This window comes from Pelobates fuscus, chromosome 6 (assembly GCF_036172605.1).
Source record: "Pelobates fuscus isolate aPelFus1 chromosome 6, aPelFus1.pri, whole genome shotgun sequence".
Taxonomy (NCBI): domain Eukaryota; kingdom Metazoa; phylum Chordata; class Amphibia; order Anura; family Pelobatidae; genus Pelobates; species Pelobates fuscus.
In genome coordinates this window covers 103,631,584-103,657,877 of record NC_086322.1, presented here as the reverse complement: position 1 = coordinate 103,657,877, position 26,294 = coordinate 103,631,584, and positions in this window count along the sequence as shown.

The window sequence follows — 26,294 nt, the reverse complement described above, 5'->3', positions numbered from 1 at the left end:
AAGGTATTGTTTTTCTTGTTTGTTGCAAGTGCTTCAAACTTTTTTTTTTGCCTTCTTTTGGATCAACAGCAAAAAACAAATGTGAGGAAGGCTGAACTTAATGGACGCAAGTCTCTTTTCAGCTATGTAACTGAAATAAGTGTGAGCTACTTGTTGCCCACTACAAGACATCTAGTGTGAGTGAGTATGTACATGTGTAAGGGTGGAGATTGTCCATATATAGTGATCAGACACAACATTTAAACCATCTGCATAATATCGTGTAAGTTCCCCTTGTGCTCAGGGCCGGATTAACATAGGGGCTGATGGAGCTGCAGCTCCAGGCCCATGCCCATGGAATAGGCCCATTGGTTTAAAAAAAAAAAAAAAAAAAATGTTTTTTTTTACATTTTTTTTTTTTTTTTTTTTTTTTTTACACACTACTCTTAGGGTTGCCAGATATTTCTCATGTATTTCTTAGGGTTTCCAGGTATTTCTCAGAAGTATTTCTCAGGTATTTGAGGCTGCCTAGCTGGTGCCGGTATTGCAGTAATACCGGCAACACAAATGTCTGTCTCAGTATAAACATAGATTATTCTGCAATACCAGCGCCGGCCAGTAGGGGTCGCTGTTTGTGTGGAGAGAGGCAGTGATAAGAAGTTACGGCATCTCCCTCCCTGCCTCTCTCTACTCACTGATCCGCGGGGGAGCAGCTCTGCACAGAGTGTCCAGACAGCAGCTCCGAGACATGGGGACGCTGATACATTGGGACACTGGGGAACATGGGGACCCTGAGCATGGACGTCCGCAGGAATTTTTCCGTGGGGGGGGGGGGGGGCATAATTGTAATGACATCCATGCTTGGCCCCTTTTTGACAGTGTCATGAAAGGGAAGGAGCATAGTCATTTTCACATAAAGCAAGGATGAATAGCGTTTTCACAACTATGGTGTCAGGAATATATGTTTGTATTCCTGACACTATAGTGTTCCTTTCATCAAATTAAGGAACATTCTGGTCACCATAACAACTTTATCTAAATGAAAATGCTGTGATGCAAAGAGGCCCCTGCGTGCTCTTTCTTTGAAGGGGTGAAACTGCTCTCAAATGGTTTACCCCCAAAGGCTTCCTTCAGCTCCAGATCTCCAGGTCGCTCAGTGGTATTCGACTTCTGAAACAGAGTGTCAGGAAGTGCAGATTGACGTTGGGCATGGGTGCCGCTGATTGGCTAGAGTGGTCAGCTGACACTCTAAGCCAATCGCTAGTTCCCGATTCATAAAAATGTTTTAGCCAACAATGTTTTAGCCAATCAGCGGCACCCCTGCCCAGCGGCCCTCTGTGTTTCCTGACACTCAGTAAATAAAAGTGAACACATTAACACTGATATTGTTTCCTGTTCCCTCTTCCTACTCCTTGCTGCCTCTTCCTACTCCTTGCTGCCCCTTCCTACTCCTTGCTGCCCCTTCCTGCTCCATACTGCCTCTTCCTACTCCTTGCTGCCTCTTCCTACTCCTTGCTGCCTCTTCCTACTCCTTGGTGACCCCTCCTGCTCCTTGCAGACTGTCCCTACCCCTTCCTGCATCCCCTTCCTATTCCTTGCTGACCCCTCCTGCCTCTTGCAGACCCTTTCTACTCCTTGCTGACCCCTCCTGCTCCTTGCTGACCCCTCCTGCTCCTTGCTGCTCCTTCTACTTTACCCTCCTGCTCCATGAAAACCTTTCGACCCCTTATTGCTTCTTGCTGCCCCTTTCTATTCCTTGCTGACCCCTCCTGCCCCTTGCAGAACCTTTCTGCTCCTTCTACTTTACCTTCCTCTATGCGGTCTCCCCCACCCCCCCATCCCTCACTTACCTGCTCTGTAGGCTGCCTTTGTGCTGCTCCCCTGCGGTTTCAGTCATGAGAGAGAGGCAGGGATTAGCTGTAGCTTTTTGCCTTTCTCAATTCACAGCGCCACCTACTGGCCAGCGCTGGTATTGCAATGTATTCTCACACTAAAATGAAAAATAGCAGCACAAGCTGAAAAATCCGGGGGGGGGGGGGCAAGTACCCCCCTTTACCCCCCCATTCGGACGCCCATGACCCTGAGACACTAGGGACACAGTGACCCCATGTCTCCCAGTGGCCCCTAGTCTGTGTCCCCATGTCTCCCAGCCACTGTCCCTAGTGGCTCAGTGGCCCCATGTCTCCCAGTGTCCCCATGTCTCTAAGTGTGTCTCAGTGTTCCCTAGACTCCCAAAGTCCCCTAATCTCCCAATGTCTCTGTGTCCCCATGTCTCCTAGTGTCTCAGTGTCCCCTAGTATAAAAGAAAAAATCTCAGGCACTCACTGTGATAGATTTAGGCAGGTTTATTGGACACCGCAACGTTTCGACCTGTACCCAGGTCTTTATCAAGTCTCCAATGTCCCCTATGTATCAGTGTCCCCTATGTCAGTGTCTCAGTGCCCCATGTCTCTATGTGCCCGTAGTGTCTCTGTGCCCGTAGTGTCTCTGTGCCCATAGTGTCTCTGTGCCCGTAGTGTCTCTGTGCCCGTAGTGTCTGTTTCCCCTAGTATAAAAGAAAAAAATCTCAGGCACTCACTGTGATAGCTTTAAGCAGGTTTATTGGACACCGCAACATTTTGACCTGTACCCAGGTTTTTATCAAGTCTCCAGTGTCCCCTATATATCACAGTGGCTCAGTGCCCCATGTCTCCCCGTGTCCCCTCGTGTCTGTCACCCAGTGTCCCCAAGAGTCTCAGATTTCCCAGGTCTACCAGTGTTCCCTAGTATCTGTGTCCCCATGTCTCCCAGTGTCCCAATGTCTCTCAATGTCCCCTAGTGACATAGGGACACTGGGAGACATGAGGACACAAACACTAAGGGACTGGGAGACATAGGGACACAGACATTCCCCCTTTTTGTGTATGTTCGCCCTTTCAGCCATTCTGGTTAGGTGATTTGTGTCAGTAGCCCACCATTTTACCGCATCCATAGACTTCCTGCTTTACTGGACACTGCTGTTAGGGGGTATGGGTTTACTTGAAAGATGAAAGCATGAGATTAGCAAAGGGTATGTGTTTTCTCATAGTTGCATCCTATGAGTTTCCCTACAGCATCTTCTCCATCAGATACATGACGCTTAGGAGGTAGGACTGTTTTAGTGTTTTTGGTCAATAAGATTTTGTAATTAGGCCCATCATAATTATCAGCACCAGGCCCACTGGGCTCTTAATCCGGCCCTGCTTGTGCTGCCATAACAGCTCTTACGTGTAGTGACATGCACTGCACAAGACCTCTGAATGTGTCCTGTGATATCTGGCACCAAGGCATTAACAACAGATGCTTTTAGTCCTCCAAGTTGCAAGGTGAGTCCTCCATGAATTGAATTTGTTGTTGCAGCACAACCCACAGATGTTCAATCGGATTGAGATCTGGTAAATTTGAAGGCTAAGGCATAACCTTGAACTCTTTGTCATGTTCCTCAAATAATTTCTGAACAAAATTTGCAGTGTGGCAGTGTGCATTATTCTGCTAAAAATGGCACTGCAATCAAGGAACACCATTACCATAAAGGGGTGTACATGGTCTGCAACAATCTCTAGGCAAGTGGTACTTGTCAAAGTTACATCCACATTACCCAGGGTTTCCGAGCATCTTTTCCCTAGGTAAGCGACACACATGCACCTGGCCATTCACTTGATCTAAAAGCAAACTTGATTCAACAGACCAGGCAATCTTCTTTCATTGCTCCATGGTCTAGTTCTGACGCTCAAGTCTCCATTGAAGGTGGTTTCGGCAGTGGACAGGGGTAATCATCGGCACTCTGACTGGTCTGCGGTTATAGGCAGCAAACAGTGATACACTTTGTTTTCTGACACCTTTCTGTCTGGGCCAGCATTAAGTTTTTCAGCAATTTAAATTACAGTAGCTATTAGGTGTGATTGAATCAAACGGCTAGCCTTTGCACCAATGAGCCTTAAGCACCCATGACCTTGACTCTGGTTCTGGTGCCCGTACTCGCACCTCTTTTAGTAGCTACGGACGACTACATACCGAGAACACCTCATGTGTTATAAGACATGCCATTTTGGAGATACTCTGACCAAATCCTGTAGCCATTACTATTTTGCCCTGGTCACTCAGATCATTTTTCCTGCCACCAACACATCAAATTCAAGCACTGACTATTCACTTGCTGCCTAATATATTCCACCCCTTGCCAAGTGTCATTGTAACAATATTATGAATATTCGTCACTTCTCCTGTCAGTGGTTTTAATGTTGTGACTGATCAGTGTATGTGTGAATGATATATCTCAGTGTGTGAAAGAGCAGACTGTAATAATTTGTAGTAAGAAATACTTTACCTGCACACACACCCTCTGGATAAAGCAGTGGATGCTGTAATCTCAAGTTGTCCCAACATGGATCCCTAAATTCTTCGTCATTATGATCTGCTCAGTGTGATGAAACATTTACAGAGATATGTGCATGCTGAGACACAAATTATGTTTCCCAACGACTCCAATTATATCAATAAAATGGAAGAATGTTATGAATGAGGAGCTGCAGCATTAGAGTGAGCTCTGCCTTTCATTCTGCAATCACACTGTACAGAGAGCTCACAGAATCCTCTGTACTGTGTGAGCTGGAAAATCCCTTTGCTGACATCAGAGGGAATCCCTTGAAAGGTGGGGTTAGGGGTTGGAGTATGGGTAGGATTAGAGGTTGGATAAGTGTTTAGATTAGGGCCACGAACAGGGGAAAAGGCATGCACATGGGTTATTATTGTACTCAAGAACAGTAGCAGCCAGTAAAGGCAGTTTTAGTACTGCAATATAAACATCTATAAGGACTAAGGAGCAGGGACAGTGCACCTAGACCAATTCAATTAATTGGAGTGGTCTGGGTATCTATAGAGTCCCTTTAAATGAATAGTGTCAATATGCATATAATTGCTTAGCAAAATATATATGCTTTTGTGTAGCAGTTTTGGATTCTGTGACTGCTATTAAAGTTGTATTCTCAGCATGCAAAGGTTTTCTAAGTTTTATTACTGTAATTCATTCCTTGCAGTATTTGTTTTATAACTTTAAAATCCTAGACATATTGGGCATTTTAACGATCAGGATTAGGGAATCTATTTTGGGGTCGGGCGGGGGGGGGGGTGTAATTCTTTATTTTTGTGTGCAGCGATACATTCACAGATATCTGGACATTTACAAGATGTCAAACGGTAATACCAAGTGATATACATGTCTAAGAAAATGCACATTTTGTGAATTGTGCTAAATTCTGCTATTTGGGATGTGGAGATTTAGGCCACTGTCAGAGATAACACATTCATAATCTTGATGATACTGCTAAACTGAAGTGATCTGGCTAGAAGTCTACCAGGGGGACCTGACATTTGTATTTGCAAATACTAGGCCTGCAAATCGAACTAATTGAGTGCACACGAAATATAAGACAAATAATAAGTGTAGCTACAACTAGAAAAAAAAAACCTCATGACAGCTGAAAAGCTTCCATCTACGTTTGGTAACTGATCTTTTAGAATGGAGTTAGCAATAAGTCAGCCTATACCCAGTCAGGGAAGTTGGATCGGAAGTAGAACAAAGCCAGGCTTTCACCATTAAGACTAGTGAAGGTGGCCCATTTACACCTCCATCTCCACATCCCCAGACCCAGGAATGCATGCATGTTCTTTACTTGAACTTGTGATGTATAAATTACTGCATGTAAAATTGTGAAAAATGTTTTGGTTCTTCCTATTTAATATAACATTATTTATTCACTATTTCTCATTTAAAAAATGATATATGACATATGGATGCACTTGGGCAGAAACAGGGAAATTGTGGATAAATGAATACATGGCAAAAACGCCAAAAAGGCATTGGTCACAAAGGTGTTACAACTCCAAAAAATATTGGTCCTTAAAGGATTAAGGGTTTGAAGTGTTCCTTTTTGAGTCTTAGCTTGATAAAAACCTTTGTGATAAAGCCATTTTTTTATCGACTACATAAAGGTAATATTTCTAAAAAACAAGTAAGTTTATACTTTAACATGTGTTTCTATTACCTTTTATAACCTTCTCTGTAATTACCGGTTATCTGTTTAAGACATTTCCATTGTTAACATTTCATATTAAAGTGGATCTGTCACCTGCACAGCTTTTATCACAATTATCTGTATTTATCAGAACTCCATAACTTGTGCCTTTTGGTTTTAATCAGTGTAATTGTTTTAAATGTATGTGGTTTAAAAGTTAGGGATAGTTTTCTCTCAATATCGCTCAGTTCAGCAATAAAGTCCATTAAAACCACCTACCAGCTAAAGCAATCCCTTTCTCCTTAATCCTTCATAAGACGTCCTAGTTTGGCTCTGCCTTTAAAGTTACATAACAGAACTTTTACAAACCATATATTGTCGTTGCCAACATCACAATCTGGTCACAGAAGACCATATGCATTCCCAGCTAGCTAACATTTGGCAGGTTCAGCAATGCTGTTATCAGATGGGTACGGCATTTCAATTTGGAATGCAATCCTTAAAAAGAGGTTGCTGTGAAGGTTAATTGAGTGGAAGAGCAATCTAGATCCTATTGTAACATGTCCATGATATTCAGATGCAGTAACGTTCTAGCAGTATTAATTATTTTATCTAGGGAATAAGTTTAATACGTACAATGTTCTGAAATAAAGCATCTGGTAAGCACATCACCGCTATGTAAGGATTCCTCATCTTTCACAAGTGAATTCAGAGATTTGTTAAAAACTATTTAACACCTTAGCTGCTAAACTATTTTACTCCCGTGTGCTGAATCCATTTATAGGAATTTCCACTCACAGCATTTAAACATCAATACCACTGCTTTTTTTCTGTGATTATCCTCACAAATTATGTGTTGTGTTTTTTTATTCCAGCAGATCGTGCATGGTTGGTAAATGTGACAGACCGCCTGGTCACCTAGGATTGGTACATGTCTCCAAACTGCCACCTAATCTAAAAAAAAAAGATACCACTATCATTTACTTCTCCAGTCTGTGCCTCCCTGCCCAGCACTCCCTCTCCATGGTCCAGGAGCACTCACAGGCCAGCCAGGGAGTCGCTGAGCTGGAACCGCCTGACTGGAAGTTGTTGTGGTTTGGTAAACTTTAACGATGTCACTCTTGGTCCCAGAACCAATAATTAGGGCGCTTTTTGGAGAGGTGTCAGACGAGTTGGCGAGGCATCCAATGATACCAAGGACTTGAGGGAGCTCCATGTGCCGACTGAAGGTGAAATCATTTAAGGTGACCAGGATTTCTACCCAGCGCTCTGGAACTCTGAGCCGGATCAAAAGATGGTCGTGGTCCCTTAAGGAAGGATACAGAAAGAAAAACGGATGGGGAGGGTGTAACAAGTAAATGAGTTACATTGTACAATTAATGTACGACAACATTGTACAAAACAATTCAGAGATTTTCCATTACGTGAGCAATCTGACAATATATAGTTGTTAGTGACATAGAACGTGCTTATAATATCAACCTAGGTTTACAAGACAAGACAGGTAAATGGGCAATTATTGGGAAAAAATACCATAATGGTCAAATCCTATAGTACAAAGAATAACTAATTCAGAGCTTTGCCCGATCTCCTTATTTCCCAAGCTTCCGGAAACATTCTGTTAGTGTGATAATTGGATGTAAAGTTGTGCTCATACATGCCACTTCTGTCAATGGACTGGAGCACCAATTAAACTCGCATGGGGAGGGAGGGTAGCAAGGTTGATTTCCACTGTCTTGCTATGTGTTGCTGAGCTGTTAGAATTGTGTATAATGGGAGTTTCTGCTGGACTTTGGTTAGCTTGCTTAGATTAAGGAGTAGTAGGAGTAAAGGACATGTTTGATTTCATTGTATGCCTTAAGATAGAATGTATCCGTGTCCAACAATGTTGGATGCTAGAGCTTGACCAACAGATATGAGTCAACCCTCCTAACTCATTATGAGATTTCCAGCACTCCTTTGATGAAGCAGGAAAGATTTTCTGTAATCTAAGCAAATACAAATATTATCAGAACTCCGAGAAATAGATTTGCTCACTTATGCCATAACAGAGAGAGCATACCTGAAGCATATCAGACTAATCCCACCCGTAAGCGCAGTCCAGAACTGAAATGCCAGCAAGTTCTCTCTCTACAAGAAATACAGCAACCCGAGACCATCATTTCGGCCTTCTGTGTGCCTCGTCAGTGAGGTGTAGCTGATACCCCTTTAAGCACAGTGAACACTGGGTCCACGTCTGGATTACCCTTTTAACTTGGGGAAAATATAGTACAGGGTGTTGTCATTAATGGTCAATTTTCAAGCTGGACAGAAGTGGTAAGTTATGTCCCTCAGGGTTCTGTTCTGGGAAAGAAAATAATTTATAAATGATTTTGAAATAAGCATTGAAAGTCATGTTTCAGTGTTTGCAGATGACACAAAACTGTAAAGTATTACAATGTGAGCAAGATATTACCGTACTTTGCTGCAGAGGGATTTAGATAGACTGGGCTACTGGGCACTCAAATGGGAGACGAAATTTGAGGTAGAAAAATCTGCACTTCGTGGTAAAGAATGCACAAGCAACTTACACCCTAAATGGTAGTGAATTAGGGATAACAACACACAAGAAGGATTTGGGAATTGTTATAGACAACAAACTAGGCAACACTGTGCAATGTCAATCAGCAGTGGTTAAGACCAGTAAGGTATTGTCATGTATAAAAAAGGGCATTATACCCGAGATGAGAATATCATTTTGCCTCTTTATAAATCACTGGTACGACCACATCTTGAATATGCTGTGCAATTTTTGGGCATCTGTTCTAAAAATGGATATTATGGCATTAGAAACAGTGCAGAGGTGGGCTACAAAATTAATAAAAGGAATTGAACAATTTAGCTTTGAAGAAAGGTTAACAAATCTAAACCTCTTAATTAAGAAAAACAGGGGCGTGGCTTGGCGCCGAGAGAGAATGGAGGCTTAAACCCAGACCTCCGAGCCCTGCAGCCCAATCCCGCAATAATTAGCACCCCCAGAGACCCGATGGGCCGCACAAAACGTGCACAAATGACCCCGTCTACAGGACTATACATAGGTCATGCATTTAGACTGGAAGAAAGGAGATTTAGTCTAAGACAAAGGAAGTTTTTTTGTTTTTGTTTTTTTTTACTGTAAGAACAATAAGGATGTGACCTTTTCTGCCTGAGGGAGTGCCTTTATCAGAGTCCATACAGACGTTTAAACAGCAACTAGATGCATAATTGCAAAAATATAATATTCATTTATATAATTGTAGGGTAATCGATTCTAGACCCAAGGATAAATTTGACTGCCATTCTGGGGTCAAGAAGGAATTTCTTTTGTGTTTCAAACTGGGTTGTTTGCCTTTTTTTGGATCAACAGCAAAAAACAGATGCGAGGAAGGCTCTACTTAATTGATACATGTCTCTTTTTAGCCTAAGTAACTATGTACCTAGTAATTTAGCAAATATCTTGACATTTGTATTTAAAAATGTACAGTGGGTAGGAGGTTTATGTAATGTAACTATGGTAGCTATCAACATATGCTGTGGCCAGGGCCGGATTAACATAGGGGCTGATGGAGCTGCAGCTCCAGGCCCATGCCCATGGAATAGGCCCATTGGTTTAAAAAAAAAAAAAAAAAAATTTTTTTTTTTTACATTTTTTTTTTTTTTTTTTTTTTTTTATACACACTACTCTTAGGGTTGCCAGATATTTCTCATGTATTTCTTAGGGTTTCCAGGTATTTCTCAGAAGTATTTCTCAGGTATTTGAGGCTGCCTAGCTGGTGCCGGTATTGCAGTAATACCGGCAACACAAATGTCTGTCTCAGTATAAACATAGATTATTCTGCAATACCAGCGCCGGCCAGTAGGGGTCGCTGTTTGTGTGGAGAGAGGCAGTGATAAGAAGTTACGGCATCTCCCTCCCTGCCTCTCTCTACTCACTGATCCGCGGGGGAGCAGCTCTGCACAGAGTGTCCAGACAGCAGCTCCGAGACATGGGGACGCTGATACATTGGGACACTGGGGAACATGGGGACCCTGAGCATGGACGTCCGCAGGAATTTTTCCGTGGGGGGGGGGGGGGCATAATTGTAATGACATCCATGCTTGGCCCCTTTTTGACAGTGTCATGAAAGGGAAGGAGCATAGTCATTTTCACATAAAGCAAGGATGAATAGCGTTTTCACAACTATGGTGTCAGGAATATATGTTTGTATTCCTGACACTATAGTGTTCCTTTCATCAAATTAAGGAACATTCTGGTCACCATAACAACTTTATCTAAATGAAAATGCTGTGATGCAAAGAGGCCCCTGCGTGCTCTTTCTTTGAAGGGGTGAAACTGCTCTCAAATGGTTTACCCCCAAAGGCTTCCTTCAGCTCCAGATCTCCAGGTCGCTCAGTGGTATTCGACTTCTGAAACAGAGTGTCAGGAAGTGCAGATTGACGTTGGGCATGGGTGCCGCTGATTGGCTAGAGTGGTCAGCTGACACTCTAAGCCAATCGCTAGTTCCCGATTCATAAAAATGTTTTAGCCAACAATGTTTTAGCCAATCAGCGGCACCCCTGCCCAGCGGCCCTCTGTGTTTCCTGACACTCAGTAAATAAAAGTGAACACATTAACACTGATATTGTTTCCTGTTCCCTCTTCCTACTCCTTGCTGCCTCTTCCTACTCCTTGCTGCCCCTTCCTACTCCTTGCTGCCCCTTCCTGCTCCATACTGCCTCTTCCTACTCCTTGCTGCCTCTTCCTACTCCTTGCTGCCTCTTCCTACTCCTTGGTGACCCCTCCTGCTCCTTGCAGACTGTCCCTACCCCTTCCTGCATCCCCTTCCTATTCCTTGCTGACCCCTCCTGCCTCTTGCAGACCCTTTCTACTCCTTGCTGACCCCTCCTGCTCCTTGCTGACCCCTCCTGCTCCTTGCTGCTCCTTCTACTTTACCCTCCTGCTCCATGAAAACCTTTCGACCCCTTATTGCTTCTTGCTGCCCCTTTCTATTCCTTGCTGACCCCCCCTGCCCCTTGCAGAACCTTTCTGCTCCTTCTACTTTACCTTCCTCTATGCGGTCTCCCCCACCCCCCCATCCCTCACTTACCTGCTCTGTAGGCTGCCTTTGTGCTGCTCCCCTGCGGTTTCAGTCATGAGAGAGAGGCAGGGATTAGCTGTAGCTTTTTGCCTTTCTCAATTCACAGCGCCACCTACTGGCCAGCGCTGGTATTGCAATGTATTCTCACACTAAAATGAAAAATAGCAGCACAAGCTGAAAAATCCGGGGGGGGGGGGGGCAAGTACCCCCCTTTACCCCCCCATTCGGACGCCCATGACCCTGAGACACTAGGGACACAGTGACCCCATGTCTCCCAGTGGCCCCTAGTCTGTGTCCCCATGTCTCCCAGCCACTGTCCCTAGTGGCTCAGTGGCCCCATGTCTCCCAGTGTCCCCATGTCTCTAAGTGTGTCTCAGTGTTCCCTAGACTCCCAAAGTCCCCTAATCTCCCAATGTCTCTGTGTCCCCATGTCTCCTAGTGTCTCAGTGTCCCCTAGTATAAAAGAAAAAATCTCAGGCACTCACTGTGATAGATTTAGGCAGGTTTATTGGACACCGCAACGTTTCGACCTGTACCCAGGTCTTTATCAAGTCTCCAATGTCCCCTATGTATCAGTGTCCCCTATGTCAGTGTCTCAGTGCCCCATGTCTCTATGTGCCCGTAGTGTCTCTGTGCCCGTAGTGTCTCTGTGCCCATAGTGTCTCTGTGCCCGTAGTGTCTCTGTGCCCGTAGTGTCTGTTTCCCCTAGTATAAAAGAAAAAAATCTCAGGCACTCACTGTGATAGCTTTAAGCAGGTTTATTGGACACCGCAACATTTTGACCTGTACCCAGGTTTTTATCAAGTCTCCAGTGTCCCCTATATATCACAGTGGCTCAGTGCCCCATGTCTCCCCGTGTCCCCTCGTGTCTGTCACCCAGTGTCCCCAAGAGTCTCAGATTTCCCAGGTCTACCAGTGTTCCCTAGTATCTGTGTCCCCATGTCTCCCAGTGTCCCAATGTCTCTCAATGTCCCCTAGTGACATAGGGACACTGGGAGACATGAGGACACAAACACTAAGGGACTGGGAGACATAGGGACACAGACATTCCCCCTTTTTGTGTATGTTCGCCCTTTCAGCCATTCTGGTTAGGTGATTTGTGTCAGTAGCCCACCATTTTACCGCATCCATAGACTTCCTGCTTTACTGGACACTGCTGTTAGGGGGTATGGGTTTACTTGAAAGATGAAAGCATGAGATTAGCAAAGGGTATGTGTTTTCTCATAGTTGCATCCTATGAGTTTCCCTACAGCATCTTCTCCATCAGATACATGACGCTTAGGAGGTAGGACTGTTTTAGTGTTTTTGGTCAATAAGATTTTGTAATTAGGCCCATCATAATTATCAGCACCAGGCCCACTGGGCTCTTAATCCGGCCCTGCTTGTGCTGCCATAACAGCTCTTACGTGTAGTGACATGCACTGCACAAGACCTCTGAATGTGTCCTGTGATATCTGGCACCAAGGCATTAACAACAGATGCTTTTAGTCCTCCAAGTTGCAAGGTGAGTCCTCCATGAATTGAATTTGTTGTTGCAGCACAACCCACAGATGTTCAATCGGATTGAGATCTGGTAAATTTGAAGGCTAAGGCATAACCTTGAACTCTTTGTCATGTTCCTCAAATAATTTCTGAACAAAATTTGCAGTGTGGCAGTGTGCATTATTCTGCTAAAAATGGCACTGCAATCAAGGAACACCATTACCATAAAGGGGTGTACATGGTCTGCAACAATCTCTAGGCAAGTGGTACTTGTCAAAGTTACATCCACATTACCCAGGGTTTCCGAGCATCTTTTCCCTAGGTAAGCGACACACATGCACCTGGCCATTCACTTGATCTAAAAGCAAACTTGATTCAACAGACCAGGCAATCTTCTTTCATTGCTCCATGGTCTAGTTCTGACGCTCAAGTCTCCATTGAAGGTGGTTTCGGCAGTGGACAGGGGTAATCATCGGCACTCTGACTGGTCTGCGGTTATAGGCAGCAAACAGTGATACACTTTGTTTTCTGACACCTTTCTGTCTGGGCCAGCATTAAGTTTTTCAGCAATTTAAATTACAGTAGCTATTAGGTGTGATTGAATCAAACGGCTAGCCTTTGCACCAATGAGCCTTAAGCACCCATGACCTTGACTCTGGTTCTGGTGCCCGTACTCGCACCTCTTTTAGTAGCTACGGACGACTACATACCGAGAACACCTCATGTGTTATAAGACATGCCATTTTGGAGATACTCTGACCAAATCCTGTAGCCATTACTATTTTGCCCTGGTCACTCAGATCATTTTTCCTGCCACCAACACATCAAATTCAAGCACTGACTATTCACTTGCTGCCTAATATATTCCACCCCTTGCCAAGTGTCATTGTAACAATATTATGAATATTCGTCACTTCTCCTGTCAGTGGTTTTAATGTTGTGACTGATCAGTGTATGTGTGAATGATATATCTCAGTGTGTGAAAGAGCAGACTGTAATAATTTGTAGTAAGAAATACTTTACCTGCACACACACCCTCTGGATAAAGCAGTGGATGCTGTAATCTCAAGTTGTCCCAACATGGATCCCTAAATTCTTCGTCATTATGATCTGCTCAGTGTGATGAAACATTTACAGAGATATGTGCATGCTGAGACACAAATTATGTTTCCCAACGACTCCAATTATATCAATAAAATGGAAGAATGTTATGAATGAGGAGCTGCAGCATTAGAGTGAGCTCTGCCTTTCATTCTGCAATCACACTGTACAGAGAGCTCACAGAATCCTCTGTACTGTGTGAGCTGGAAAATCCCTTTGCTGACATCAGAGGGAATCCCTTGAAAGGTGGGGTTAGGGGTTGGAGTATGGGTAGGATTAGAGGTTGGATAAGTGTTTAGATTAGGGCCACGAACAGGGGAAAAGGCATGCACATGGGTTATTATTGTACTCAAGAACAGTAGCAGCCAGTAAAGGCAGTTTTAGTACTGCAATATAAACATCTATAAGGACTAAGGAGCAGGGACAGTGCACCTAGACCAATTCAATTAATTGGAGTGGTCTGGGTATCTATAGAGTCCCTTTAAATGAATAGTGTCAATATGCATATAATTGCTTAGCAAAATATATATGCTTTTGTGTAGCAGTTTTGGATTCTGTGACTGCTATTAAAGTTGTATTCTCAGCATGCAAAGGTTTTCTAAGTTTTATTACTGTAATTCATTCCTTGCAGTATTTGTTTTATAACTTTAAAATCCTAGACATATTGGGCATTTTAACGATCAGGATTAGGGAATCTATTTTGGGGTCGGGCGGGGGGGGGGGTGTAATTCTTTATTTTTGTGTGCAGCGATACATTCACAGATATCTGGACATTTACAAGATGTCAAACGGTAATACCAAGTGATATACATGTCTAAGAAAATGCACATTTTGTGAATTGTGCTAAATTCTGCTATTTGGGATGTGGAGATTTAGGCCACTGTCAGAGATAACACATTCATAATCTTGATGATACTGCTAAACTGAAGTGATCTGGCTAGAAGTCTACCAGGGGGACCTGACATTTGTATTTGCAAATACTAGGCCTGCAAATCGAACTAATTGAGTGCACACGAAATATAAGACAAATAATAAGTGTAGCTACAACTAGAAAAAAAAAACCTCATGACAGCTGAAAAGCTTCCATCTACGTTTGGTAACTGATCTTTTAGAATGGAGTTAGCAATAAGTCAGCCTATACCCAGTCAGGGAAGTTGGATCGGAAGTAGAACAAAGCCAGGCTTTCACCATTAAGACTAGTGAAGGTGGCCCATTTACACCTCCATCTCCACATCCCCAGACCCAGGAATGCATGCATGTTCTTTACTTGAACTTGTGATGTATAAATTACTGCATGTAAAATTGTGAAAAATGTTTTGGTTCTTCCTATTTAATATAACATTATTTATTCACTATTTCTCATTTAAAAAATGATATATGACATATGGATGCACTTGGGCAGAAACAGGGAAATTGTGGATAAATGAATACATGGCAAAAACGCCAAAAAGGCATTGGTCACAAAGGTGTTACAACTCCAAAAAATATTGGTCCTTAAAGGATTAAGGGTTTGAAGTGTTCCTTTTTGAGTCTTAGCTTGATAAAAACCTTTGTGATAAAGCCATTTTTTTATCGACTACATAAAGGTAATATTTCTAAAAAACAAGTAAGTTTATACTTTAACATGTGTTTCTATTACCTTTTATAACCTTCTCTGTAATTACCGGTTATCTGTTTAAGACATTTCCATTGTTAACATTTCATATTAAAGTGGATCTGTCACCTGCACAGCTTTTATCACAATTATCTGTATTTATCAGAACTCCATAACTTGTGCCTTTTGGTTTTAATCAGTGTAATTGTTTTAAATGTATGTGGTTTAAAAGTTAGGGATAGTTTTCTCTCAATATCGCTCAGTTCAGCAATAAAGTCCATTAAAACCACCTACCAGCTAAAGCAATCCCTTTCTCCTTAATCCTTCATAAGACGTCCTAGTTTGGCTCTGCCTTTAAAGTTACATAACAGAACTTTTACAAACCATATATTGTCGTTGCCAACATCACAATCTGGTCACAGAAGACCATATGCATTCCCAGCTAGCTAACATTTGGCAGGTTCAGCAATGCTGTTATCAGATGGGTACGGCATTTCAATTTGGAATGCAATCCTTAAAAAGAGGTTGCTGTGAAGGTTAATTGAGTGGAAGAGCAATCTAGATCCTATTGTAACATGTCCATGATATTCAGATGCAGTAACGTTCTAGCAGTATTAATTATTTTATCTAGGGAATAAGTTTAATACGTACAATGTTCTGAAATAAAGCATCTGGTAAGCACATCACCGCTATGTAAGGATTCCTCATCTTTCACAAGTGAATTCAGAGATTTGTTAAAAACTATTTAACACCTTAGCTGCTAAACTATTTTACTCCCGTGTGCTGAATCCATTTATAGGAATTTCCACTCACAGCATTTAAACATCAATACCACTGCTTTTTTTCTGTGATTATCCTCACAAATTATGTGTTGTGTTTTTTTATTCCAGCAGATCGTGCATGGTTGGTAAATGTGACAGACCGCCTGGTCACCTAGGATTGGTACATGTCTCCAAACTGCCACCTAATCTAAAAAAAAAAGATACCACTATCATTTACTTCTCCAGTCTGTGCCTCCCTGCCCAGCACTCCCTCTCCATGGTCCAGGAGCACTCACAGGCCAGCCAGGGAGTCGCTGAGCTGGAACCGCCTGACTGGAAGTTGTTGTGGTTTGGTAAACTTTAACGATGTCACTCTTGGTCCCAGAACCAATAATTAGGGCGCTTTTTGGAGAGGTGTCAGACGAGTTGGCGAGGCATCCAATGATACCAAGGACTTGAGGGAGCTCCATGTGCCGACTGAAGGTGAAATCATTTAAGGTGACCAGGATTTCTACCCAGCGCTCTGGAACTCTGAGCCGGATCAAAAGATGGTCGTGGTCCCTTAAGGAAGGATACAGAAAGAAAAACGGATGGGGAGGGTGTAACAAGTAAATGAGTTACATTGTACAATTAATGTACGACAACATTGTACAAAACAATTCAGAGATTTTCCATTACGTGAGCAATCTGACAATATATAGTTGTTAGTGACATAGAACGTGCTTATAATATCAACCTAGGTTTACAAGACAAGACAGGTAAATGGGCAATTATTGGGAAAAAATACCATAATGGTCAAATCCTATAGTACAAAGAATAACTAATTCAGAGCTTTGCCCGATCTCCTTATTTCCCAAGCTTCCGGAAACATTCTGTTAGTGTGATAATTGGATGTAAAGTTGTGCTCATACATGCCACTTCTGTCAATGGACTGGAGCACCAATTAAACTCGCATGGGGAGGGAGGGTAGCAAGGTTGATTTCCACTGTCTTGCTATGTGTTGCTGAGCTGTTAGAATTGTGTATAATGGGAGTTTCTGCTGGACTTTGGTTAGCTTGCTTAGATTAAGGAGTAGTAGGAGTAAAGGACATGTTTGATTTCATTGTATGCCTTAAGATAGAATGTATCCGTGTCCAACAATGTTGGATGCTAGAGCTTGACCAACAGATATGAGTCAACCCTCCTAACTCATTATGAGATTTCCAGCACTCCTTTGATGAAGCAGGAAAGATTTTCTGTAATCTAAGCAAATACAAATATTATCAGAACTCCGAGAAATAGATTTGCTCACTTATGCCATAACAGAGAGAGCATACCTGAAGCATATCAGACTAATCCCACCCGTAAGCGCAGTCCAGAACTGAAATGCCAGCAAGTTCTCTCTCTACAAGAAATACAGCAACCCGAGACCATCATTTCGGCCTTCTGTGTGCCTCGTCAGTGAGGTGTAGCTGATACCCCTTTAAGCACAGTGAACACTGGGTCCACGTCTGGATTACCCTTTTAACTTGGGGAAAATATAGTACAGGGTGTTGTCATTAATGGTCAATTTTCAAGCTGGACAGAAGTGGTAAGTTATGTCCCTCAGGGTTCTGTTCTGGGAAAGAAAATAATTTATAAATGATTTTGAAATAAGCATTGAAAGTCATGTTTCAGTGTTTGCAGATGACACAAAACTGTAAAGTATTACAATGTGAGCAAGATATTACCGTACTTTGCTGCAGAGGGATTTAGATAGACTGGGCTACTGGGCACTCAAATGGGAGACGAAATTTGAGGTAGAAAAATCTGCACTTCGTGGTAAAGAATGCACAAGCAACTTACACCCTAAATGGTAGTGAATTAGGGATAACAACACACAAGAAGGATTTGGGAATTGTTATAGACAACAAACTAGGCAACACTGTGCAATGTCAATCAGCAGTGGTTAAGACCAGTAAGGTATTGTCATGTATAAAAAAGGGCATTATACCCGAGATGAGAATATCATTTTGCCTCTTTATAAATCACTGGTACGACCACATCTTGAATATGCTGTGCAATTTTTGGGCATCTGTTCTAAAAATGGATATTATGGCATTAGAAACAGTGCAGAGGTGGGCTACAAAATTAATAAAAGGAATTGAACAATTTAGCTTTGAAGAAAGGTTAACAAATCTAAACCTCTTAATTAAGAAAAACAGGGGCGTGGCTTGGCGCCGAGAGAGAATGGAGGCTTAAACCCAGACCTCCGAGCCCTGCAGCCCAATCCCGCAATAATTAGCACCCCCAGAGACCCGATGGGCCGCACAAAACGTGCACAAATGACCCCGTCTACAGGACTATACATAGGTCATGCATTTAGACTGGAAGAAAGGAGATTTAGTCTAAGACAAAGGAAGTTTTTTTGTTTTTGTTTTTTTTTACTGTAAGAACAATAAGGATGTGACCTTTTCTGCCTGAGGGAGTGCCTTTATCAGAGTCCATACAGACGTTTAAACAGCAACTAGATGCATAATTGCAAAAATATAATATTCATTTATATAATTGTAGGGTAATCGATTCTAGACCCAAGGATAAATTTGACTGCCATTCTGGGGTCAAGAAGGAATTTCTTTTGTGTTTCAAACTGGGTTGTTTGCCTTTTTTTGGATCAACAGCAAAAAACAGATGCGAGGAAGGCTCTACTTAATTGATACATGTCTCTTTTTAGCCTAAGTAACTATGTACCTAGTAATTTAGCAAATATCTTGACATTTGTATTTAAAAATGTACAGTGGGTAGGAGGTTTATGTAATGTAACTATGGTAGCTATCAACATATGCTGTGGCCAGGGCCGGATTAACATAGGGGCTGATGGAGCTGCAGCTCCAGGCCCATGCCCATGGAATAGGCCCATTGGTTTAAAAAAAAAAAAAAAAAAAATTTTTTTTTTTTACATTTTTTTTTTTTTTTTTTTTTTTTTACACACTACTCTTAGGGTTGCCAGATATTTCTCATGTATTTCTTAGGGTTTCCAGGTATTTCTCAGAAGTATTTCTCAGGTATTTGAGGCTGCCTAGCTGGTGCCGGTATTGCAGTAATACCGGCAACACAAATGTCTGTCTCAGTATAAACATAGGGGACCCTGAGCATGGACGTCCGCAGGAATTTTTCCGTGGGGGGGGGGGGGGCATAATTGTAATGACATCCATGCTTGGCCCCTTTTTGACAGTGTCATGAAAGGGAAGGAGCATAGTCATTTTCACATAAAGCAAGGATGAATAGCGTTTTCACAACTATGGTGTCAGGAATATATGTTTGTATTCCTGACACTATAGTGTTCCTTTCATCAAATTAAGGAACATTCTGGTCACCATAACAACTTTATCTAAATGAAAATGCTGTGATGCAAAGAGGCCCCTGCGTGCTCTTTCTTTGAAGGGGTGAAACTGCTCTCAAATGGTTTACCCCCAAAGGCTTCCTTCAGCTCCAGATCTCCAGGTCGCTCAGTGGTATTCGACTTCTGAACCAAGGCATTAACAACAGATGCTTTTAGTCCTCCAAGTTGCAAGGTGAGTCCTCCATGAATTGAATTTGTTGTTGCAGCACAACCCACAGATGTTCAATCGGATTGAGATCTGGTAAATTTGAAGGCTAAGGCATAACCTTGAACTCTTTGTCATGTTCCTCAAATAATTTCTGAACAAAATTTGCAGTGTGGCAGTGTGCATTATTCTGCTAAAAATGGCACTGCAATCAAGGAACACCATTACCATAAAGGGGTGTACATGGTCTGCAACAATCTCTAGGCAAGTGGTACTTGTCAAAGTTACATCCACATTACCCAGGGTTTCCGAGCATCTTTTCCCTAGGTAAGCGACACACATGCACCTGGCCATTCACTTGATCTAAAAGCAAACTTGATTCAACAGACCAGGCAATCTTCTTTCATTGCTCCATGGTCTAGTTCTGACGCTCAAGTCTCCATTGAAGGTGGTTTCGGCAGTGGACAGGGGTAATCATCGGCACTCTGACTGGTCTGCGGTTATAGGCAGCAAACAGTGATACACTTTGTTTTCTGACACCTTTCTGTCTGGGCCAGCATTAAGTTTTTCAGCAATTTAAATTACAGTAGCTATTAGGTGTGATTGAATCAAACGGCTAGCCTTTGCACCAATGAGCCTTAAGCACCCATGACCTTGACTCTGGTTCTGGTGCCCGTACTCGCACCTCTTTTAGTAGCTACGGACGACTACATACCGAGAACACCTCATGTGTTATAAGACATGCCATTTTGGAGATACTCTGACCAAATCCTGTAGCCATTACTATTTTGCCCTGGTCACTCAGATCATTTTTCCTGCCACCAACACATCAAATTCAAGCACTGACTATTCACTTGCTGCCTAATATATTCCACCCCTTGCCAAGTGTCATTGTAACAATATTATGAATATTCGTCACTTCTCCTGTCAGTGGTTTTAATGTTGTGACTGATCAGTGTATGTGTGAATGATATATCTCAGTGTGTGAAAGAGCAGACTGTAATAATTTGTAGTAAGAAATACTTTACCTGCACACACACCCTCTGGATAAAGCAGTGGATGCTGTAATCTCAAGTTGTCCCAACATGGATCCCTAAATTCTTCGTCATTATGATCTGCTCAGTGTGATGAAACATTTACAGAGATATGTGCATGCTGAGACACAAATTATGTTTCCCAACGACTCCAATTATATCAATAAAATGGAAGAATGTTATGAATGAGGAGCTGCAGCATTAGAGTGAGCTCTGCCTTTCATTCTGCAATCACACTGTACAGAGAGCTCACAGAATCCTCTGTACTGTGTGAGCTGGAAAATCCCTTTGCTGACATCAGAGGGAATCCCTTGAAAGGTGGGGTTAGGGGTTGGAGTATGGGTAGGATTAGAGGTTGGATAAGTGTTTAGATTAGGGCCACGAACAGGGGAAAAGGCATGCACATGGGTTATTATTGTACTCAAGAACAGTAGCAGCCAGTAAAGGCAGTTTTAGTACTGCAATATAAACATCTATAAGGACTAAGGAGCAGGGACAGTGCACCTAGACCAATTCAATTAATTGGAGTGGTCTGGGTATCTATAGAGTCCCTTTAAATGAATAGTGTCAATATGCATATAATTGCTTAGCAAAATATATATGCTTTTGTGTAGCAGTTTTGGATTCTGTGACTGCTATTAAAGTTGTATTCTCAGCATGCAAAGGTTTTCTAAGTTTTATTACTGTAATTCATTCCTTGCAGTATTTGTTTTATAACTTTAAAATCCTAGACATATTGGGCATTTTAACGATCAGGATTAGGGAATCTATTTTGGGGTCGGGCGGGGGGGGGGGGTGTAATTCTTTATTTTTGTGTGCAGCGATACATTCACAGATATCTGGACATTTACAAGATGTCAAACGGTAATACCAAGTGATATACATGTCTAAGAAAATGCACATTTTGTGAATTGTGCTAAATTCTGCTATTTGGGATGTGGAGATTTAGGCCACTGTCAGAGATAACACATTCATAATCTTGATGATACTGCTAAACTGAAGTGATCTGGCTAGAAGTCTACCAGGGGGACCTGACATTTGTATTTGCAAATACTAGGCCTGCAAATCGAACTAATTGAGTGCACACGAAATATAAGACAAATAATAAGTGTAGCTACAACTAGAAAAAAAAAACCTCATGACAGCTGAAAAGCTTCCATCTACGTTTGGTAACTGATCTTTTAGAATGGAGTTAGCAATAAGTCAGCCTATACCCAGTCAGGGAAGTTGGATCGGAAGTAGAACAAAGCCAGGCTTTCACCATTAAGACTAGTGAAGGTGGCCCATTTACACCTCCATCTCCACATCCCCAGACCCAGGAATGCATGCATGTTCTTTACTTGAACTTGTGATGTATAAATTACTGCATGTAAAATTGTGAAAAATGTTTTGGTTCTTCCTATTTAATATAACATTATTTATTCACTATTTCTCATTTAAAAAATGATATATGACATATGGATGCACTTGGGCAGAAACAGGGAAATTGTGGATAAATGAATACATGGCAAAAACGCCAAAAAGGCATTGGTCACAAAGGTGTTACAACTCCAAAAAATATTGGTCCTTAAAGGATTAAGGGTTTGAAGTGTTCCTTTTTGAGTCTTAGCTTGATAAAAACCTTTGTGATAAAGCCATTTTTTTATCGACTACATAAAGGTAATATTTCTAAAAAACAAGTAAGTTTATACTTTAACATGTGTTTCTATTACCTTTTATAACCTTCTCTGTAATTACCGGTTATCTGTTTAAGACATTTCCATTGTTAACATTTCATATTAAAGTGGATCTGTCACCTGCACAGCTTTTATCACAATTATCTGTATTTATCAGAACTCCATAACTTGTGCCTTTTGGTTTTAATCAGTGTAATTGTTTTAAATGTATGTGGTTTAAAAGTTAGGGATAGTTTTCTCTCAATATCGCTCAGTTCAGCAATAAAGTCCATTAAAACCACCTACCAGCTAAAGCAATCCCTTTCTCCTTAATCCTTCATAAGACGTCCTAGTTTGGCTCTGCCTTTAAAGTTACATAACAGAACTTTTACAAACCATATATTGTCGTTGCCAACATCACAATCTGGTCACAGAAGACCATATGCATTCCCAGCTAGCTAACATTTGGCAGGTTCAGCAATGCTGTTATCAGATGGGTACGGCATTTCAATTTGGAATGCAATCCTTAAAAAGAGGTTGCTGTGAAGGTTAATTGAGTGGAAGAGCAATCTAGATCCTATTGTAACATGTCCATGATATTCAGATGCAGTAACGTTCTAGCAGTATTAATTATTTTATCTAGGGAATAAGTTTAATACGTACAATGTTCTGAAATAAAGCATCTGGTAAGCACATCACCGCTATGTAAGGATTCCTCATCTTTCACAAGTGAATTCAGAGATTTGTTAAAAACTATTTAACACCTTAGCTGCTAAACTATTTTACTCCCGTGTGCTGAATCCATTTATAGGAATTTCCACTCACAGCATTTAAACATCAATACCACTGCTTTTTTTCTGTGATTATCCTCACAAATTATGTGTTGTGTTTTTTTATTCCAGCAGATCGTGCATGGTTGGTAAATGTGACAGACCGCCTGGTCACCTAGGATTGGTACATGTCTCCAAACTGCCACCTAATCTAAAAAAAAAAGATACCACTATCATTTACTTCTCCAGTCTGTGCCTCCCTGCCCAGCACTCCCTCTCCATGGTCCAGGAGCACTCACAGGCCAGCCAGGGAGTCGCTGAGCTGGAACCGCCTGACTGGAAGTTGTTGTGGTTTGGTAAACTTTAACGATGTCACTCTTGGTCCCAGAACCAATAATTAGGGCGCTTTTTGGAGAGGTGTCAGACGAGTTGGCGAGGCATCCAATGATACCAAGGACTTGAGGGAGCTCCATGTGCCGACTGAAGGTGAAATCATTTAAGGTGACCAGGATTTCTACCCAGCGCTCTGGAACTCTGAGCCGGATCAAAAGATGGTCGTGGTCCCTTAAGGAAGGATACAGAAAGAAAAACGGATGGGGAGGGTGTAACAAGTAAATGAGTTACATTGTACAATTAATGTACGACAACATTGTACAAAACAATTCAGAGATTTTCCATTACGTGAGCAATCTGACAATATATAGTTGTTAGTGACATAGAACGTGCTTATAATATCAACCTAGGTTTACAAGACAAGACAGGTAAATGGGCAATTATTGGGAAAAAATACCATAATGGTCAAATCCTATAGTACAAAGAATAACTAATTCAGAGCTTTGCCCGATCTCCTTATTTCCCAAGCTTCCGGAAACATTCTGTTAGTGTGATAATTGGATGTAAAGTTGTGCTCATACATGCCACTTCTGTCAATGGACTGGAGCACCAATTAAACTCGCATGGGGAGGGAGGGTAGCAAGGTTGATTTCCACTGTCTTGCTATGTGTTGCTGAGCTGTTAGAATTGTGTATAATGGGAGTTTCTGCTGGACTTTGGTTAGCTTGCTTAGATTAAGGAGTAGTAGGAGTAAAGGACATGTTTGATTTCATTGTATGCCTTAAGATAGAATGTATCCGTGTCCAACAATGTTGGATGCTAGAGCTTGACCAACAGATATGAGTCAACCCTCCTAACTCATTATGAGATTTCCAGCACTCCTTTGATGAAGCAGGAAAGATTTTCTGTAATCTAAGCAAATACAAATATTATCAGAACTCCGAGAAATAGATTTGCTCACTTATGCCATAACAGAGAGAGCATACCTGAAGCATATCAGACTAATCCCACCCGTAAGCGCAGTCCAGAACTGAAATGCCAGCAAGTTCTCTCTCTACAAGAAATACAGCAACCCGAGACCATCATTTCGGCCTTCTGTGTGCCTCGTCAGTGAGGTGTAGCTGATACCCCTTTAAGCACAGTGAACACTGGGTCCACGTCTGGATTACCCTTTTAACTTGGGGAAAATATAGTACAGGGTGTTGTCATTAATGGTCAATTTTCAAGCTGGACAGAAGTGGTTAGTTATGTCCCTCAGGGTTCTGTTCTGGGAAAGAAAATAATTTATAAATGATTTTGAAATAAGCATTGAAAGTCATGTTTCAGTGTTTGCAGATGACACAAAACTGTAAAGTATTACAATGTGAGCAAGATATTACCGTACTTTGCTGCAGAGGGATTTAGATAGACTGGGCTACTGGGCACTCAAATGGGAGACGAAATTTGAGGTAGAAAAATCTGCACTTCGTGGTAAAGAATGCACAAGCAACTTACACCCTAAATGGTAGTGAATTAGGGATAACAACACACAAGAAGGATTTGGGAATTGTTATAGACAACAAACTAGGCAACACTGTGCAATGTCAATCAGCAGTGGTTAAGACCAGTAAGGTATTGTCATGTATAAAAAAGGGCATTATACCCGAGATGAGAATATCATTTTGCCTCTTTATAAATCACTGGTACGACCACATCTTGAATATGCTGTGCAATTTTTGGGCATCTGTTCTAAAAATGGATATTATGGCATTAGAAACAGTGCAGAGGTGGGCTACAAAATTAATAAAAGGAATTGAACAATTTAGCTTTGAAGAAAGGTTAACAAATCTAAACCTCTTAATTAAGAAAAACAGGGGCGTGGCTTGGCGCCGAGAGAGAATGGAGGCTTAAACCCAGACCTCCGAGCCCTGCAGCCCAATCCCGCAATAATTAGCACCCCCAGAGACCCGATGGGCCGCACAAAACGTGCACAAATGACCCCGTCTACAGGACTATACATAGGTCATGCATTTAGACTGGAAGAAAGGAGATTTAGTCTAAGACAAAGGAAGTTTTTTTGTTTTTGTTTTTTTTTACTGTAAGAACAATAAGGATGTGACCTTTTCTGCCTGAGGGAGTGCCTTTATCAGAGTCCATACAGACGTTTAAACAGCAACTAGATGCATAATTGCAAAAATATAATATTCATTTATATAATTGTAGGGTAATCGATTCTAGACCCAAGGATAAATTTGACTGCCATTCTGGGGTCAAGAAGGAATTTCTTTTGTGTTTCAAACTGGGTTGTTTGCCTTTTTTTGGATCAACAGCAAAAAACAGATGCGAGGAAGGCTCTACTTAATTGATACATGTCTCTTTTTAGCCTAAGTAACTATGTACCTAGTAATTTAGCAAATATCTTGACATTTGTATTTAAAAATGTACAGTGGGTAGGAGGTTTATGTAATGTAACTATGGTAGCTATCAACATATGCTGTGGCCAGGGCCGGATTAACATAGGGGCTGATGGAGCTGCAGCTCCAGGCCCATGCCCATGGAATAGGCCCATTGGTTTAAAAAAAAAAAAAAAAAAAATTTTTTTTTTTTACATTTTTTTTTTTTTTTTTTTTTTTTTACACACTACTCTTAGGGTTGCCAGATATTTCTCATGTATTTCTTAGGGTTTCCAGGTATTTCTCAGAAGTATTTCTCAGGTATTTGAGGCTGCCTAGCTGGTGCCGGTATTGCAGTAATACCGGCAACACAAATGTCTGTCTCAGTATAAACATAGATTATTCTGCAATACCAGCGCCGGCCAGTAGGGGTCGCTGTTTGTGTGGAGAGAGGCAGTGATAAGAAGTTACGGCATCTCCCTCCCTGCCTCTCTCTACTCACTGATCCGCGGGGGAGCAGCTCTGCACAGAGTGTCCAGACAGCAGCTCCGAGACATGGGGACGCTGATACATTGGGAC